Below are 21,140 nucleotides of genomic sequence, written 5' to 3' on the forward strand. Positions count from 1 at the left end.
TAAGTTCAGTGTATCATCGTTAATTTGTATGTCCATGGAATACATTGAACCTGCAGTGGTGTATCGCAAACCAATACTGATCTGACAGGGAGTGCTCAAAGCACCGACTGTAAGAAGAGTCTGTACTCTTGCACTTAAGGCGGCATTGTGCCTTTTGTATTCAATTCCGAGGCGATTTCTGTGATTCATCGTCAATGTGAAGGTCCAAGGAATACATTGAACCTGCAGTGGTGTGTCGGAAACTAAAACTGGTCTCACAGGAAAGGATCAAAGCACAGACTCTAAGAAGTCTCACTCTTCTTGCAATTAAGGCTACATTGTGCCTTTTGTAATTAATTTCAATGTAATTTAAGTGTTTCATCGTCAATATGAATGTACAAGGAATACATTGAATCTACAGTGGTGTATCGGATACTAATACTGGTCTCACAGGGAATGCTCAAAGCACCGACTGTAAGAAGAGTCTCTATTATTGTACTTAAGGCGTCATTGTGCCTTTTGTATTTAATTCCGATGCGATTTCTGTGTTTCGTCGTCAATGTGAAGGTCCAAGGAATACATTGAACCTGCAGTGGTGTATCGCAAACTAATACAGGTCTCACAGGAAATGCTCAAAGCACCGACTGTAAGAAGAGACTGTATTCGTGTACTTATGGCGGCTTAGTGCCTTTTGAGTTTAATTCCGATTCGATTTCTGTCTTTCATATTCAATGTGACGGTCCAAGGAATGCATTGAACTTGCAGTGGTGTATCGGAAACTAATACTGGTCTCACAGGAGAGGATCAAAGCGCAGACTCTAAGAAGCCTCTCTCTTCTTGCAATTGAGGCGGCATTGTGCCTTTTATATTTAATTCCGATGTAAGTTCAGTGTTTCATCGTTAATTTGTATGTCCATGGAATACATTGAACCTGCAGTGGTGTATCGCAAACCAATACTGATCTGACAGGGAGTGCTCAAAGCACCGACTGTAAGAAGAGTCTGTACTCTTGCACTTAAGGCGGCATTGTGCCTATTGTATTCAATTCCGAGGCGATTTCTGTGATTCATCGTCAATGTGAAGGTCCAAGGAATACATGGAACCTGCAGTGGTGTGTCGGAAACTAATACTGGTCTCACAGGAAAGGATCAAAGCACAGACTCTAAGAAGTCTCACTCTTCTTGCAATTAAGGCTACATTGTGCCTTTTGTAATTAATTTCAATGTAATTTAAGTGTTTCATCGTCAATATGAATGTACAAGGAATACATTGAACCTGCAGTGGTGTACCGGAAACTAATACTGGTCTCACAGGGAATGCTCAAAGCAACGACAGTAATAAGAGTCTCTACTCCTCACTTAAGGCGGCATTGTGCCTTTTGTACTTAATTCCGATGCGATTTCTGTGTTTCATCGTCAATGTGAGGCTCCAAGGAATACATTGAATCTGCAATGGTGTATCGGAAACTAATACTGGTCTCACAGGAAAGGATCAAAGCACAGACTCTAAGAGCACTCACTCTTGTTGCACTTAAGGCGGCATTGTGCCGTTTGTATTTAATTCCGATGCGATTTCTGTGTTTCATCGTCAATGTGAAGGCCCAAGGAATACATTGAACCTACAGTGGTGTATCGGAAACTAATACTGGTCTCACAGGGAATGCTCAAAGCACCGACAGTAAGAAGAGGCTCTATTGTTGTAATTAAGGCGGCATTGTGCCTTTTGTATTTAATTCCGATGCGATTTCCTTGTTTTATCGTGAATGTAAAAGTCCAAGGATTACATTGAACCTGCAGTGGTGTATCGGAAACTAATACTGGTCTCTCAGGAAAGGATCAAGGCACAGATTCTAAGAAGTCTCACTCTTCTAGCACATAAGGCGGCATTGTGACTTTTGTATTTAATTCCGATGTAATTTCAGTATTTCATCGTCAATGTCTATGTCCAAGGAATACATTGAACCTGCAGTGTTGTATCGGAAACTAATACTGGTCTTACTGGGAATGCTCAAAGCACCGACTGTAAGAAGAGCCTCTATTCTTGTACTTAAGTCGGCATTGTGCCTTTTGTATTTAATTCCGATGCGATTTGTGTGTTTCATCGTCAATGTAAAGGTCCAAGGAATACATTGAACCTGGAGTGGTGTATCGGAAACTAATACTGGTCTCACAGGGAATGCTCAAAACACCGACTGTAAGAAGAGTCTCTATTCTTGTACTTAAGGCGGCATTGTGCCTATTGTATTTATTTCTGATGCGATCTCTGTGTTTCATAGTCAATGTGAAGGTCCAAGGAATACTTTGAACCTGCAGTGGACTATCGGAAACTATTACTGCTCTCAGAGTTAATGCTCGAAGCACCGACTGTAAGAAGTGTCACTATTCTTGACCCTAAGGCGGCATCGTGCGTTTTGTATTTAATTCCAATGCGATTTCTGTGTTTCATTGTCAATGTGAATGTCCAAGGAATACTTTGAACCTGCAGTGGTGTATCGGAAACTAATACTGGTCTCACAGGGAATGCTCAAAACACCGACTGTAAGAAGAGTCTCTATTCTTGTACTTAAGGCTTCCTTGTGCCTTTTGTATTTAATTCCGATGCGATTTCTGTGTTTCATAGTGAATGTGAAGGTCCAAGGAATACCTTGAACCTGCAGTGGTGTATCAGAAACTAATACTGCTCTCAGAGGCAATGCTCAAAGCACCGATTGTAAGAAGTGTCTCTATTCCTGTGCTTAAGGCGGTATTGTGCCTTTTGTATTTAATTCCGATGCAATGTCTGTGTTTCATCGCGAAAGTAGACGTCCAAGGAATACATAGAACCTGCAGCGGTGTATCGGAAACTATTACTGGTCACACAGGGAATGCTCAAAGCACCGACTGTAAGAAGAGGCTCTATTCTTGCGATTAAGGCGGCATTGTGCCTTTTGTATTTAATTTTGATGCGATTTCTGTGTTTCATCGTCAATGTAAAGCTCCAAGGAATACATTGAATCTGCAGTGGTGTATCGGAAAATAATACAGGTCTCACAGGGAATGCTCAAAGCACCGACTGTAAGAAGAGTCTCTATTCTTGTACTTAAGGCGCCATTGTGCCTTTTGTATTTAATTTGGATGCGATTTCTGTAATTCATCGTCAATGTGAAGGTCCAAGGAATACATTGAACCTGCAGTGGTGTATCAGAAACTAATACTGGTCTCACAGGAAAGGATCAAAGCACAGACTCTAAGAAGTCTCACTCTTCTTGCACTTAAGGCGGCATTGTCCCTTTTGTATTTAATTCCGATGCGATTTCTGTGTTTCATCGTCAATGTGAAGGTCCAAGGAATACATTGAACCTGCAGTGGTGTATCGCAAACTAATACAGGTCTCACAGGAAATGCTCAAAACACCGACTGTAAGAAGAGTCTGTATTCGTGTACTTATGGCGGCTTAGTGCCTTTTGAGTTTAATTCCGATACGATTTCTGTCTTTCATATTCAATGTGACGGTCCAAGGAATGCTTTGAACTTGCAGTGGTGTATCGGAAACTAATACTGGTCTCACAGGAGAGGATCAAAGCGCAGACTCTAAGAAGTCTCACTCTTCTTGCAATTGAGGCGGCATTGTGCCTTTTATATTTAATTCCGATGTAATTTCAGTGTTTCATCGTCAATTTGTATGTCCATGGAATACATTGAACCTGCAGTGGTGTATCGCAAACCAATACTGATCTGACAGGGAGTGCTCAAAGCACCGACTGTAAGAAGAGTCTCTACCCTTGCACTTAAGGCGGCATTGTGCCTTTTGTATTAAATTCCGAGGCGATTTCTGTGATTCATCGTCAATGTGAAGGTCCAAGGAATACATTGAACCTGCAGTGGTGTGTCGGAAACTAATAATGGTCTCACAGGAAAGGATCAAAGCACAGACTCTAAGAAGTCTCACTCTTCTTGCAATTAAGGCTACATTGTGCCTTTTGTAATTAATTTCAATGTAATTTAAGTGTTTCATCGTCAATATGAATGTCCAAGGAATACATTGAACATGCAGTGGTGTACCGGAAACTAATACTGGTCTCACAGGGAATTCTCAAAGCAACGACAGTAATAAGAGTCTCTACTCCTCACTTAAGGCGGCATTGTGCCTTTTGTATTTAATTCCGATGCGATTTCTGTGTTTCATCGTCAATGTGAGGCTCCAAGGAATACATTAAATCTGCAGTGGTGTATCGGAAACTAATACTGGTCTCACAGGGAATGCTCAAAGCAACGACAGTAATAAGAGTCTCTACTCCTCACTTAAGGCGGCATTGTGCCTTTTGTATTTAATTCCGATGCGATTTCTGTGTTTCATCGTCAATGTGAGGCTCCAAGGAATACATTAAATTTGCAGTGGTGTATCGGAAACTAATACTGGTCTCACAGGGAATGCTCAAAACACCGACTGTAAGAAGAGTCTCTATTCTTGTACTTAAGGCGGCATTGTGCCTATTGTATTTATTTCTGATGCGATCTCTGTGTTTCATAGTCAATGTGAAGGTCCAAGGAATACTTTGAACCTGCAGTGGTCTATCGGAAACTATTACTGCTCTCAGAGTTAATGCTCAAAGCACCGACTGTAAGAAGTGTTACTATTCTTGAACTTAAGGCGGATTCGTGCGTTTTGTATTTAACTCCAATGCGATTTCTGTGTTTCATTGTCAATGTGAATGTCCAAGGAATACTTTGAACCTGCAGTGGTGTATCGGAAACTAATACTGGTCTCACAGGGAATGCTCAAAACACCGACTGTAAGAAGAGTCTCTATTCTTGTACTTAAGGCTTCCTTGTGCCTTTTGTATTTAATTCCGATGCGATTTCTGTGTTTCATAGTGAATGTGAAGGTCCAAGGAATACCTTGAACCTGCAGTGGTGTATCAGAAACTAATACTGCTCTCAGAGGCAATGCTCAAAGCACCGATTGTAAGAAGTGTCTCTATTCCTGTGCTTAAGGCGGTATTGTGCCTTTTGTATTTAATTCCGATGCAATGTCTGTGTTTCACCGCGAAAGTAGACGTCCAAGGAATACATAGAACCTGCAGCGGTGTATCGGAAACTATTACTGGTCACACAGGGAATGCTCAAAGCACCGACTGTAAGAAGAGGCTCTATTCTTGCAATTAAGGCGGCATTGTGCCTTTTGTATTTAATTTTGATGCGATTTCTGTGTTTCATCGTCAATGTGAAAGTCCAAGGAATACATTGAACCTGCAGTGGTGTTTCGGAAACTAATACTGGTCTCTCAGGAAATGATCAAGGCACAGACTCTAGGAAGTCTCACTCCTCCAGCACTTAAGGTGGCATTGTGCCTTTTGTATTTAATTCCGATGTAATTTCAGTATTTCATCGTCAATGTGTATGTCCAAGGAATTCATTGAACCTGCAGTGGTGTATCGGAAACGAATACTGGTCTCACAGGGAATGCTCAAAACACCGACTGTAAGAAGAGCATCTATTGTTGTACTTAAGGCGGCATTGTGCCTTTTGTATTTAATTCGGATGTGATTTCTGTGTTTCATCGCCAATGTGAAGGTCCAAGGAATACATTGAATCTGCAGTGGTGTATCGGACACTAATACTGGTCTCACAAGCAATACTCAAAGCACCGACTGTAAGAAGAGTCTCTATTGATGTAATTAGGGTGGCATTGTGCCTTTTGTATTTAATTCCGATGCGATTTCTGTGTTTCATCGTCAATGTGAAGGTCCAAGATATGCATTGAACCTGCAGTGGTGTATCGGAAACTAATACCGGATTCACAATGAATGCTCAAAGCACCGACAGGAAAAAGAGTCTCTATTCTTGTACTTAAGGTGGCATTGTGCCTTTTGTATTTAATTCCGATGCAATTTCTGTTTTTTATCGTCAATGTGAGGGTCCAAGGAATACTTTGAACCTGCAGTGGTGTATCGGAAACTAATACTGGACTCACAGGAAAGTATCAAAGAATGAACTCTAAGAAGTCTCACTCTTCTTGCATTAAGGCGGCATTGTGTCTTTTGTATTTAATTCCGTTGTAATTTCAGTGTTTCATCGTCATTGTGTATGTCCACGGAATACATTGAACCTGCAGTGGTGTATCAGAAAGTAATACTGGTCTCACAGGGAATGCTCAAGCACCGACTGTAAGAAGAGTCTCTATTCTTGGACTTAAGACGTCATTGGACCTTTTGTATTTAATTCCGATGCGATTTCTGTGTTTCATCGTCAATGTGAAGGTCCAAGGAATACATTGAACCTGCAGTGGTGTATCGGAAACTAATACTGGTTTCACAGGGAATGCTCAAAGCAACAACTGTAAGAAGAGTCTCTACTCCCTCACTTAAGGCGGCATTGTGCCTTTTGTATTCAATTCCGATGCAATTTCTGTGTTTCATCGTCAATGTAAAGCTCCAAGGAATACATTGAATCTGCAGTGGTGTATCGGAAAATAATACAGGTCTCACAGGGAATGCTCAAAGCACCGACTGTAAGAAGAGTCTCTATTCTTGTACTTAAGGCGCCATTGTGCCTTTTGTATTTAATTTGGATGCGATTTCTGTAATTCATCGTCAATGTGAAGGTCCAAGGAATACATTGAACCTGCAGTGGTGTATCAGAAACTAATACTGGTCTCACAGGAAAGGATCAAAGCACAGACTCTAAGAAGTCTCACTCTTCTTGCACTTAAGGCGGCATTGTCCCTTTTGTATTTAATTCCGTTGCGATTTCTGTGTTTCATCGACAATGTGAAGGTCCAAGGAATACATTGAACCTGCAGTGGTGTATCGCAAACTAATACAGGTATCACAGGAAATGCTCAAAGCACCGACTGTAAGAAGAGTCTGTATTCGTGTACTTATGGCGGCTTAGTGCCTTTTGAGTTTAATTCCGATACGATTTCTGTCTTTCATATTCAATGTGACGGTCCAAGGAATGCTTTGAACTTGCAGTGGTGTATCGGAAACTAATACTGGTCTCACAGGAGAGGATCAAAGCGCAGACTCTAAGAAGTCTCACTCTTCTTGCAATTGAGGCGGCATTGTGCCTTTTATATTTAATTCCGATGTAATTTCAGTGTTTCATCGTCAATTTGTATGTCCATGGAATACATTGAACCTGCAGTGGTGTATCGCAAACCAATACTGATCTGACAGGGAGTGCTCAAAGCACCGACTGTAAGAAGAGTCTCTACCCTTGCACTTAAGGCGGCATTGTGCCTTTTGTATTGAATTCCGAGGCGATTTCTGTGATTCATCGTCAATGTGAAGGTCCAAGGAATACATTGAACCTGCAGTGGTGTGTCGGAAACTAATACTGGTCTCACAGGAAAGGATCAAAGCACAGACTCTAAGAAGTCTCACTCTTCTTGCAATTAAGGCTACATTGTGCCTTTTGTAATTAATTTCAATGTAATTTAAGTGTTTCATCGTCAATATGAATGTCCAAGGAATACATTGAACATGCAGTGGTGTACCGGAAACTAATACTGGTCTCACAGGGAATGCTCAAAGCAACGACAGTAATAAGAGTCTCTACTCCTCACTTAAGGCGGCATTGTGACTTTTGTATTTAATTCCGATGTAATTTCAGTATATCATCGTCAATGTCTATGTCCCAGGAATACATTGAACCTGCAGTGTTGTATCGGAAACTAATACTGGTCTCACAGGGAATGCTCAAAGCACCGACTGTAAGAAGAGTCTCTATTCTTGTACTTAAGGCGCCATTGTGCCTTTTGTATTTAATTCCGATGCGATTTCTGTGATTCATCGTCAATGTGAAGGTGCAAGGAATACATTGAACCTGCAGTGGTGTATCAGAAACTAATACTGGTCTCACAGGGAAGGATCAAAGCACAGACTCTAAGAAGTCTCACTCTTCTTGCAATTAAGGCGGCACTGTGCCTTTTGTATTTAATTCCGATGTAATTTCTGTGTTTCATGGTCAATGTGTATGTCCAAGGAATACATTGAACCTGCACTGGTGTATCGGAAACTAATACTGGTCTGACAGGGAATGCTCAAAGCACCGACTGTTAGAAGAGTCTCTACTCTTGCACTTAAGGCGGCATTGTGCCTTTTGTATTTATTCCCGATGCGATTTCTGTAATTCATCGTCAATGTGAAGGTCCAAGGAATACATTGAACCTGCAGTGGTGTATCGGAAGCTAATACTGGTCTCACAGGGAATGCTCAGAGCACAGACTGTAAGAAGAGTCTGTGTTCTTGTACTTAAGGCGGCATTGTGTCTTTTGTATTTAATTCCGATGCGATTTCTGTGTTTCATCGTCAATGTGAAGGTCCAAGGAATACATTGATCCTGCTGTGGTGTATCGGAAACTAATACTGGTCTCACAGGGAATGCTCAAAACACCGACTGTAAGAAGAGTCTCTATTCTCGTAGTTAAGACGGCATTGTGCATTTTGTATTTAATTCCGATGCGATTTCTGTGTTTCTTAGGCAATGTGGAGGTCCAAGGAAGACATTTAACCTGCAGGGGTGTATCGGAAACTAACACTGGTCTCAGAGGGAATGCTCAAAGCACAGACTGTAAGAAGAGTCTTGTTCATGTACTTAAGGCGGCATTGTGCCTTTTGTATTTAATTCCGATGCGATTTCTGTGTTTCATCGTCAATGTGAAGGTCCAAGGAATTTATTGAACCTGCAGTGGTGTATCGGAAACTAATACTGGTCTCACAGGAAAGGATCAAAACACTGACTCTAAGAAGTCTCAGTCTTCTTGCAATTAAGGCGGCATTGTGTCTTTTGTAATTAATTCCAATGTAATTTCAGTATTTGATCGTCAATGTGAATGTCCAAGGAATACATTGAACCTGAAGTGGTATATCGGAAACTAATACTGGTCTCACAGGGAATGCTCAAAGCAACGACTGTAAGAAGACTCTCTATTCCCTCACTTAAGGCGGCATTGTGCCTTTTGTACGTAATTCCGATGCGATTTCTGTGTTTCATCGTCAATGTGAAGCTCCAAGGAATACATTGAATCTGCAGTGGTGTATCGGAAACAAATACTGGTCTCACAGGGAATGCTCAAAGCACCGACTGTAAGAAGAGTCTCTATTCTTGTACTTAAGGCGGCATTGTCACTTTTGTATTTAATTCCGATGCGATTTCTGTGTTTCATCGTCAATGTGAAGGTCCAAGGAATACATTGAACCTGCAGTGGTGTATCAGAAACTAATACTGGTCTCACAGGGAAGGATCAAAGCACAGACTCTAAGAGGTCTCACTCTTCTTGCACTTAAGGCGGCATTGTTCCTTTTGTATTTAATTCCGATGCGATTTCTGTGTTTCATCGTCAATGTGAAGGTCCAAGGAATCCATTGAACCTGCAGTGGTGTATCGGAAAGTAATACTGGTCTCACAGGGAATGCTGATAGCACTGACTGAAAGAAGAGTCTCTATTCTTGTACGTAAGGCGGCATTGTGCCTTTTGTATTTAATTCCGATGTGATTTCTGTGTTTCATCGTCAATGTGAAGGTCCATGGAATACATTGAACAAGCAGTGGTGTATCGCAAACTAATACAGGTCTCACTGGGAGTGCTCAAAGCACCGACTGTAAGAAGAGTCTGTATTCTTGTACTTAAGGCGGCTTAGTGCCTTTTGAGTTTAATTCCGATACGATTTCTGTCTTTCATATTCAATGTGACGGACCAAGGAATTCATTGAACGTGCAGTGGTGTATCGGAACTAATACTGGTCTCACAGGAAAGGATCAAAGCACAGACTCTAGGAAGTCTCACTCTTCTTGCGATTAAGGCGGCATTGTGCCTTTTGTATTTAATTCCGATGTAATTTCTGTGTTTCATGGTCAATGTGTATGTCCAAGGAATACATTGAACCTGCACTGGTGTATCGGAAACTAATACTGGTCTTACAGGGAATGCTCAAAGCACCGACTGCTAGAAGAGTCTCTACTCTTGCACTTAAGGCGGCATTGTGCCTTTTGTATTTAATGCCGATGCGATTTCTGTGTTTCATCGTCAAAGTGAAGGTCCAAGGAATACATTGAACCTGCAGTGGTGTATCGGAAGCTAATACTGGTCTCACAAGGAATGCTCAGAGCACAGACTGTAAGAAGAGTCTGTGTTCTTGTACTTAAGGCGGCATTGTGTCTTTTGTATTTAGTTCCGATGCGATTTCTGTGTTTCATCGTCAATGTTAAGGTCCAAGGAATACATTGAACCTGCAGTGGTGTATCGGAAACTAATACTGGTCTCACATGAAGGGACCAAACACAGACTCAAAGAAGTTTCACTCTTCTTGCAATTAAGGCGGCATTGTTCCTTTTGTATTTAATTCCAATGTAATTTCAGTGTTTCATCGTCAATGTGAATGTCCTAGAAATACATTGAACCTGCAGTGGTGTATCGAAAACTAATACTGGTCTCACAGGGAATGCTCAAAGCAACGACAGTAAATAAGTCTCTACTCCCTCACTTGAGGCTGCATTGTACCTTTTATATTTAATTCCGATGCGATTTCTGTGTTTCGTCGTCAATGTGAAGCCCCAAGGAATACATAGAATCTGCAGTGGTGTATCGGAAACTAATACTGGTCTCACAGGGAATGCTCAAAGCACCGACTGTAAGAAGAGTCTCTATTCTTGTACTTAAGGCGACATTGTGCTGTTTGTATTTAATTCCGACGCGATTTCTGTGTTTCATCGTCAATGTGAAGGTCTAAGGAATACATTGAACCTGAAGTGGTGTATCGGAAACTAATACTGGTCTCACAAGGAATGCACAAATCATCGACTGTAAGAAGAGTCAGTATTCTTGTACTTATGGCGGCATTGGGCCTTTTGTATTTAATTCCAATGCGATTTCTGTGTTTCATCGTCAATGTGAAGGTCCAAGGAATACATTGAACCTGCAGCTGTGTATCGGAAACTAATACTGGTCTCACAGGAAATGCTCAAAGCACCGACTGTAAGGAGAGTCTCTATTCTTGTACTTAAGGCGCCATTGTGCCTTTTGTATTTAATTGCGATGCGATTTCTGTGATTCATCGTCAATGTGAAGGTCCAAGGAATACATTGAACCTGCAGTGGTGTATTAGAAACTAATACTGGTCTCACAGGGAAGGATCATAGCACAGACTCTAAGAAGTCTCACTCTTCTTGCACTTAAGGCGGCATTGTCCCGTTTGTATTTAATTCCGATGCGATTTCTGTGTTTCATCGTCAATGTGAAGGTCCAAGGAATACATTGAACCTGCAGTGGTGTATCGGAAGCTAATACTGGTCTCGCAGGGAATGCTCAGAGCACAGACTGTAAGAAGAGTCTGTGTTCATGTACTTAAGGTGGCATTGTGCCATTTGTATTTAATTCCGATGCGATTTCTGTGTTTCATCGTCAATGTGAAGGTCCAAGGAATACATTGAACCTGCAGTGGTGTATCGGAAACAAATACTGGTCTCACAGGAAAGGATCAAAGCACAGACCCTAAGAAGTATCACTCTTCTTGCAATTTAGGCGGCATTGTGCCTTTTGTATTTAATTCCAATGTAATTTCAGTGTTTCATCGTCAATGTGAATGTCCAAGAAATACATTGAACCTGCAGTGGTGTATCGGAAACTAATACTGGTCTCACAGGAAATGCTCAAAGCAACGACAGTAAGAAGAGTCTCTACTCCCTCACTTGAGGCTGCATTGTGCCTTTTGTATTTAATTCCGATGCGATTTCTGTGTTTCGTCGTCAATGTGAAGCTCCAAGGAATACATTGAATCTGCAGTGGTGTATCGGAAACTAATACTGGTCTCACAGGGAATGCTCAAAGCACCGACTGTAAGAAGAGTCTCTACTGTTGTACCTAAGGCGGCATTGTGCCTTTTGTATTTAATCCCGATGCGATTTTTGTGTTTCATCATCAATGTGAAGGTCCAAGGAATACATTGAACATGCAGTGGTGTATTAGAAACTAATACTGGTCTCACAGGAAAGGATCAAAGCACAGACTCTAAGAAGTATCACTCTTCTTGCAATTAAGGCGGCATTGTGCCTTTTGTATTTAATTCCGATTTAATATCAGTGTTTCATCGTCAGTGTGTATGTCCATGGAATACATTGAACCAGCAGTGGTGTATCGGACACTAATACTGGTCTCACAGGGAATGCTCAAAGCACCGACTGTAAGAAGAGTCTCTATTCTTGTACTTAAGGCGGCATTGTGCCTTTTGTATTTAATTCCGATGCGATTTCTGTGTTTCATCGTCAATGTGAAGCTCCAAGGAATACATTGAATCTGCAGTGGTGTATCGGAAACTAATACTGGACTCACAGGGAATGCTCAAAGCTCCGACTGTAAGAAGTCTCACTCTTCTTGCACTTAAGGCGGCATTGTCCCTTTTGTATTTAATTCCGATGCGATTTCTGTGTTTCATCGTCAATGTGAAGGTCCATGGAATACATTGAACCTGCAGTGGTGTATCGGAAACTAATACTGGTCTCACAGGGAATGCACAAAACACCGACTCTAAGAAGAGTCAGTATTCTTGTACTTATGGTGGCATTGGGCCTTTTGTATTTAATTCCAATGCGATTTCTGTGTTTCATCGTCAATGTGAAGGTCCAAGGAATACATTGAACCTGCAGTGGTGTATTAGAAACTAATACTGGTCTCACAGGGAGGATCAAAGCACAGACTCTAAGAAGTATCACTCTTCTTGCAATTTAGGCGGCATTGTGCCTTTTGTATTTAATTCCAATGTAATTTCAGTGTTTCATCGTCAATGTGAATGTCCAAGAAATACATTGAACCTGCAGTGGTGTATCGGAAACTAATACTGGTCTCACAGGAAATGCTCAAAGCAACGACAGTAAGAAGAGTCTCTACTCCCTCACTTGAGGCTGCATTGTGCCTTTTGTATTTAATTCCGATGCGATTTCTGTGTTTCGTCGTCAATGTGAAGCTCCAAGGAATACATTGAATCTGCAGTGGTGTATCGGAAACTAATACTGGTGTCACAGGGAATGCTCAAAGCACCGACTGTAAGAAGAGTCTCTATTGTTGTACCTAAGGCGGCATTGTGCCTTTGGTATTTAATCCCGATGCGATTTTTGTGTTTCATCGTCAATGTGAAGGTCTAAGGAATACATTGAACCTGAAGTGGTGTATCGGAAACAAATACTGGTCTCACAAGGAATGCACAAATCATCGACTGTAAGAAGAGTCAGTATTCTTGTACTTATGGCGGCATTGGGCCTTTTGTATTTAATCCCGATGCGATTTTTGTGTTTCATCGTCAATGTGAAGGTCTAAGGAATACATTGAACTTGCAGTGGTGTATCGGAAACTAATACTGGTCTCACAGGAGAGGATCAAAGCGCAGACTCTAAGAAGTCTCACTCTTCTTGCAATTGAGGCGGCATTGTGCCTTTTATATTTAATTCCGATGTAATTTCAGTGTTTCATCGTCAATTTGTATGTCCATGGAATACATTGAACCTGCAGTGGTGTATCGCAAACCAATACTGATCTGACAGGGAGTGCTCAAAGCACCGACTCTAAGAAGAGTCTCTAACCTTGCACTTAAGGCGGCATTGTGCCTTTTGTATTAAATTCCGAGGCGATTTCTGTGATTCATCGTCAATGAGAGGCTCCAAGGAATACATTAAATCTGCAGTGGTGTATCGGAAACTAATACTGGTCTCACAGGGAATGCTCAAAGCACCGACTGTAAGAAGAGTCTCTATTCTTGTACTTAAGGCGGCATTGTGCATTTTGTATGTAATTCCGATGCGATTTCTGTGTTTCATCGTCAATGTGAAGGTCCAAGGAATATATTGAACCTGCAGTGGTGTATCGGAAACTAATACAGGGGTCACATTGAAAGCTCAAAGCACCGACTGAAAGAAGAGTCTGTATTCTTGTACTTAGGGCGGCATTGTGCATTTTGTATTTAATTCCAATGCGATTTCTGTCTTTCATCGCCAATGTGACGGTCCAAGGAATACATTGAACCTGCAGTGGTGGATTTGAAACTAATACTGGTCTCACAGGAATGGATCAAAGCACAGACTCTAAGAGCACTCACTCTTGTTGCACTTAAGGCGGCATTGTGCCGTTTGTATTTAATTCCGATGCGATTTCTGTGTTTCATCGTCAATGTGAAGGTCCAAGGAATACATTGAACCTGCAGTGGTGTATCGGAAACTGATACTGGTCTCACAGGGAATGCTCAAAGCACCGACAGTAAGAAGAGGCTCTAGTCTTGTAATTAAGGCGGCATTGTGCCTTTTGGATGTAATTCCGATGCGATTTCCTTGTTTTATCGTGAATGTAAAAGCCCAAGGATTACATTGAACCTGCAGTGGTGTATCGGAAACTAATACTGGTCTCTCAGGAAAGGATCAAGGCACAGATTCTAAAAAGTCTCACTCTTCTAGCACTTAAGGCGGTATTGTGACTTTTGTATTTAATTCCGATGTAATTTCTGTGTTTCATGGTCAATGTGTATGTCCAAGGAATACATTGAACCTGCACTGGTGTATCGGAAGCTAATACTGGTCTCACAGGGAATGCTCAGAGCACAGACTGTAAGAACAGTCTGTGTTCTTGTACTTAAGGCGGCATTGTGTCTTTTGTATTTAATTCCGATGCGATTTCTGTGTTTCATCGTCAATGTGAAGGTCCAAGGAATACATTGAACCTGCAGTGGTGTATCGGAAACTAATACTGGTCTCACAGGGAATGCTCAAAACACCGACTGTAAGAAGAGTCTCTATTCTCGTAGTTAAGACGGCATTGTGCATTTTGTATTTAATTCCGATGCGATTTCTGTGTTTCTTAGGCAATGTGTAGGTCCAAGGAAGACATTGAACCTGCAGGGGTGTATCGGAAACTAATACTGGTCTCAGAGGGAATGCTCAAAGCACAGACTGTAAGAAGAGTCTTGTTCATGTACTTAAGGCGGCATTGTGCCTTTTTTATTTAATTCCGATGCGATTTCTGTGTTTCATCGTCAATGTGAAGGTCCAAGGAATTTATTGAACCTGCAGTGGTGTATCGGAAACTAATACTGGTCTCACAGGAAAGGATCAAAACACTGACTCTAAGAAGTCTCAGTCTTCTTGCAATTAAGGCGGCATTGTGTCTTTTGTAATTAATTCCAATGTAATTTCAGTATTTGATCGTCAATGTGAATGTCCAAGGAATACATTGAACCTGAAGTGGTATATCGGAAACTAATACTGTTCTCACAGGGAATGCTCAAAGCAACGACTGTAAGAAGAGTCTCTATTCCCTCACTTAAGGCGGCATTGTGCCTTTTGTACGTAATTCCGATGCGATTTCTGTGTTTCATCGTCAATGTGAAGCTCCAAGGAATACATTGAATCTGCAGTGGTGTATCGGAAACTAATACTGGTCTCACAGGGAATGCTCAAAGCACCGACTGTAAGAAGAGTCTCTATTCTTGTACTTAAGGCGGCATTGTCCCTTTTGTATTTAATTCCGATGCGATTTCTGTGTTTCATCGTCAATGTGAAGGTCCAAGGAATACATTGAACCTGCAGTGGTGTATCAGAAACTAATACTGGTCTCACAGGAAAGGATCAAAGCACAGACTCTAGGAAGTCTCACGCTTCTTGCAATTAAGGCGGCATTTTGCCTTTTGTATTTAATTCCGATGTAATTTCTGTGTTTCATGGTCAATGTGTACGTCCAAGGAATACATTGAACCTGCACTGGTGTATCGGAAACTAATACTGGTCTCACAGGAAATGCTCAAAGCACCGACTGTTAGAAGAGTCTCTACTCTTGCACTTAAGGCGGCATTGTGCCTTTTGTATTTTATCCCGATGCGATTTCTGTGTTTCATCGTCAAAGTGAAGGTCCAAGGAATACATTGAACCTGCAGTGGTGTATCGGAAGCTAATACTGGTCTCACAAGGAATGCTCAGAGCACAGACTGTAAGAAGAGTCTGTGTTCTTGTACTTAAGGCGGCATTGTGTCTTTTGTATTTAGTTCCGATGCGATTTCTGTGTTTCATCGTCAATGTTAAGGTCCAAGGAATACATTGAACCTGCAGTGGTGTATCGGAAACTAATACTGGTCTCACATGAAGGGACCAAACACAGACTCAAAGAAGTTTCACTCTTCTTGCAATTAAGGCGGCATTGTTCCTTTTGTATTTAATTCCAATGTAATTTCAGTGTTTCATCGTCAATGTAAATGTCCTAGAAATACATTGAACCTGCAGTGGTGTATCGAAAACTAATACTGGTCTCACAGGGAATGCTCAAAGCAACGACAGTAAGATAAGTCTCTACTCCCTCACTTGAGGCTGCATTGTACCTTTTATATTTAATTCCGATGCGATTTCTGTGTTTCGTCGTCAATGTGAAGCACCAAGGAATACATTGAACCTGCAGTGGTGTATCGGAAACTAATACTGGTCTCACTGGGAATGCTAAAAGCACCGAATGTAAGAAGAGTCTCTATTCTTGCACCTAAGTCGGCATTGTGCCTTTTGTATTTAATTGCCATGTAATTTCAGTGTTTCATCGTCAATGTGTATGTCCAAGGAATACATTGAACCTGCAGTGGTGTATCGGAAACTAATACTGGTCTCACAGGGAAAGCTCAAAGCACCGACTGTAAGAAGAGTCTCTATTCTTGTACTTAATGCGGCATTGTGCATTTTGTATTTAATTCCGATGCGATTTCTGTCTTTCATCGTCAATGTGATGGACCAAGGAATACATTGAACCTGCAGCTGTGTATCGGAAACTAATACTGGTCTCACAGGAAATGCTCCAAGCACCGACTGTAAGAAGAGTCTCTATTCTTGTACTTAAGGCGCCATTGTGCCTTTTGTATTTAATTGCGATGCGATTTCTGTGATTCATCGTCAATGTGAAGGTCCAAGGAATACATTGAACCTGCAGTAGTGTATTAGAAACTAATACTGGTCTCACAGGGAAGGATCATAGCACAGACTCTAAGAAGTCTCACTCTTCTTGCACTTAAGGCGGCATTGTCCCGTTTGTATTTAATTCCGATGCGATTTCTGTGTTTCATCGTCAATGTGAAGGTCCAAGGAATACATTGAACCTGCAGTGATGTATCGGAAGCTAATACTGGTCTCGCAGGGAATGCTCAGAGCACAGACTGTAAGAAGAGTCTGTGTTCATGTACTTAAGGTGGCATTGTGCCATTTGTATTTAATTCCGATGCGATTTCTGTGTTTCATCGTCAATGTGAAGGTCCAAGGAATACATTGAACCTGCAGTGGTGTATCGGAAACAAATACTGGTCTCACAGGAAAGGATCAAAGCACAGACCCTAAGAAGTATCACTCTTCTTGCAATTTAGGCGGCATTGTGCCTTTTGTATTTAATTCCAATGTAATTTCAGTGTTTCATCGTCAATGTGAATGTCCAAGAAATACATTGAACCTGCAGTGGTGTATCGGAAACTAATACTGGTCTCACAGGTAATGCTCAAAGCAACGACAGTAAGAAGAGTCTCTACTCCCTCACTTGAGGCTGCATTGTGCCTTTTGTATTTAATTCCGATGCGATTTCTGTGTTTCGTCGTCAATGTGAAGCTCCAAGGAATACATTGAATCTGCAGTGGTGTATCGGAAACTAATACTGGTCTCACAGGGAATGCTCAAAGCACCGACTGTAAGAAGAGTCTCTATTGTTGTACCTAAGGCGGCATTGTGCCTTTTGTATTTAATCCCGATGCGATTTTTGTGTTTCATCATCAATGTGAAGGACCAAGGAATACATTGAACATGCAGTGGTGTATTAGAAACTAATACTGGTCTCACAGGAAAGGATCAAAGCACAGACTCTAAGAAGTATCACTCTTCTTGCAATTAAGGCGGCATTGTGCCTTTTGTATTTAATTCCGATTTAATATCAGTGTTTCATCGTCAGTGTGTATGTCCATGGAATACATTGAACCAGCAGTGGTGTATCGGACACTAATACTGGTCTCACAGGGAATGCTCAAAGCACCGACTGTAAGAAGAGTCTCTATTCTTGTACTTAAGGCGGCATTGTGCCTTTTGTATTTAATCCCGATGCGATTTTTGTGTTTCATCATCAATGTGAAGGTCCAAGGAATACATTGAACCTGCAGTGGTGTATCGGAAACTAATACTGGTCTCACAGGGAATGCTGAAAGCAACGACAGTAAGATGAGTCTCTACTCCCTCACTTGAGGCTGCATTGTGCCTTTTGTATTTAATTCCGATGCGATTTCTGTGTTTCGTCGTCAATGTGAGGCTCCAAGGAATACATTGAATCTGCAGTGGTGTATCGGAAACTAATACTGGTCTCACAGGGAATGCTCAAACACCGACTGTAAGAGGAGTCTCTATTCTTGTACTTAAGGCGGCATTGTGCCTTTTGTATTTAATTCCGATGCGATTTCTGTGTTTCATCGTCAATGTGAAGCTCCAAGGAATACATTGAATCTGCAGTGGTGTGTCGGAAACTAATACTGGTCTCACAGGGAATGCTCAAAGCACCGACTGTAGGAAGTCTCACTCTTCTTGCACTTAAGGCGGCATTGTCCCTTTTGTATTTAATTCCGATGCGATTTCTGTGTTTCATCGGCAATGTGAAGGTCCGTGGAATACATTGAACCTGCAGTGGTGTATCGGAAACTAATACTGGTCTCACAGGGAATGCACAAAACACCGACTTTAAGAAGAGTCAGTATTCTTGTACTTATGGTGGCATTGGGCCTTTTGTATTTAATTCCAATGCGATTTCTGTGTTTCATCGTCAATGTGAAGGTCCAAGGAATACATTGAACCTGCAGTGGTGTATCGGAAACTAACACTGGTCTCACGGGGAATGCTAATAACACCGAATGTAAGAAGAGTCTCTATTCTTGCACCTAAGTCGGCATTGTGCCTTTTGTAGTTAATTCCGATGTAATATCAGTTTCTCATCGTCAGTGTGTATATCCATGGAATACATTGAACCAGCAGTGGTGTATCGGACACTAATACTGGTCTCACAGCGAATGCTCAAAGCACCGACTGTAAGAAGAGTCTCTATTGTTGTACCTAAAGCGGCATTGTGCCTTTTGTATTTAATTCCGATGCGATTTTTGTGTTTCATCATCAATGTGAAGGTCCAAGGAATACATTGAAGCTGCAGTGGTGTATCGGAAACTAATACTGGTCTCACAGGGAATGCTCAAAGCACCGACTGTAACAACAGTCTCATTCTTGCACTTAAGGCGGCATTGTGCATTTGTATTTAATTGCCATGTAATATCAGTGTTTCATCGTCAATGTGTATGCCCAAGGAATACATTGAACCTGCAGTGGTGTATCGGAAACTAATACTGGTCTGTCAGGGAATGCTCAAAGCACCGACTGTTAGAAGAGTCTCTACTCTTGCACTTAAGGCGGCATTGTTCCTTTTGTATTTAATTCTTATGCGATTTCTGTGATTCATCGTCAATGTGAAGGTCCAAGGAATACATTGAACCTGCAGTGGTGTATCGGAAGCTAATACTGGTCTCACAGGGAATGCTCAGAGCACAGACTGTAAGAAGAGTCTCTGTTCTTGTACTTAAATCGGCATTGTGTCTTTTGTATTTAATTCCGATGCGATTTCTGTGTTTCATCGTCAATGTGAAGGTCCAAGGAATACATTGAACCTGCAGTGGTGTGTCGGAAACTAATACTGCTCTCACAGGAAAGGATCAAAGCACAGACTCTAAGAATTCTCACTCTTCTTGCAATTAAGACGGAATTGTGCCTTTTGTATTTAATTCCAATGTAATTTCAGTGTTTCATCGTCAATGTGAATGTCCAAGAAATACAATGAACCTGCAGTTGTGTATCGGAAACTAATACTGGTCTCACGGGGAATGCTAAAAGCACCGAATGTAAGAAGAGTCTCTATTCTTGCACCTAAGTCGGCATTGTGCCTTTTGTATTTAATTCCGATGTAAAATCAGTGTTTCATCGTCAGTGTGTATGTCCATGGAATACATTGAACCAGCAGTGGTGTATCGGACACTAATACTGGTCTCACAGGGAATGCTCAAAGCACCGACTGTAAGAAGAGTCTCTATTGTGGTACCTAAGGCGGCATTGTGCCTTTTGTATTTAATTCCGATGTGATTTTTGTGTTTCATCATCAATGTGAAAGTCCAAGGAATACATCGAACCTGCAGTGGTGTATCGGAGACTAATACTGGTCTCACAGGGAATGCTGAAAGCACCGACTGTAAGAACAGTCTCTATTCTTGCACTTAAGGCGGCATTGTGCATTTGTATTTAATTGCCATGTAATTTCAGTGTTTCATCGTCAATGTGTATGTCCAAGGAATACATTGAACCTGCAGTGGTGTATCGGAAACTAATACTGGTCTCACAGGGAATGCTCAGAGCACCGACTGTAAGAAGAGTCTCTATTCATGTACGTAAGGTGGCATTGTGCCTTTTGTATTTAATTCCGATACGATTTATGTGTTTCATCGTCAATGTGAAGGTCCAACGAATACATTGAACCTGCAGTGGTGTATCGCAAACTAATACAGGTCTCACTGGGAATGCTCAAAGCACCGACTGTAAGAAGAGTCTGTATTCTTGTAGTTAAGGCGGCTTAGTGCCTTTTGAGTTTAATTCCGATACGATTTCTGTCTTTCATATTCAATGTGACGGTCCAAGGAATGCATTGAACGTGCAGTGGTGTATCGGAACTAATACTGGTCTTACAGGAAAGGATCAAAGCACAGACTCTAGGAAGTCTCACTCTTCTTGCAATTAAGGCGGCATTGTGCCTTTTGTACTTAATTCCGATGTATTTTCATTGTTTCATGGTCAATGTGTATGTCCAAGGAAAACATTGAACCTGCAGTGGTGTATCGGAAACTAATACTAGTCTGACAGGTAGTGCTCAAAGCACCGACTGTTAGAAGAGTCTCTACTCTTGCACTTAAGGCGGCATTGTTCCTTTTGTATTAAATTCTTGTGCGATTTCTGTGATTCATCGTCAATGTGACGGTCCAAGGAATACATTGAACCTGCAGTGGTGTATCGGAAGCTAATACTGGTCTCACAGGGAATGTTCAGAGCACAGACTGTAAGAAGAGTCTGTGTTCTTGTACTTATTTCGGCATTGTGTCTTTTGTATTTAATTCCGATGCG

Source organism: Schistocerca americana, unplaced genomic scaffold, assembly GCF_021461395.2.
Source record: "Schistocerca americana isolate TAMUIC-IGC-003095 unplaced genomic scaffold, iqSchAmer2.1 HiC_scaffold_13, whole genome shotgun sequence".
In the NCBI taxonomy this organism is placed as follows: domain Eukaryota; kingdom Metazoa; phylum Arthropoda; class Insecta; order Orthoptera; family Acrididae; genus Schistocerca; species Schistocerca americana.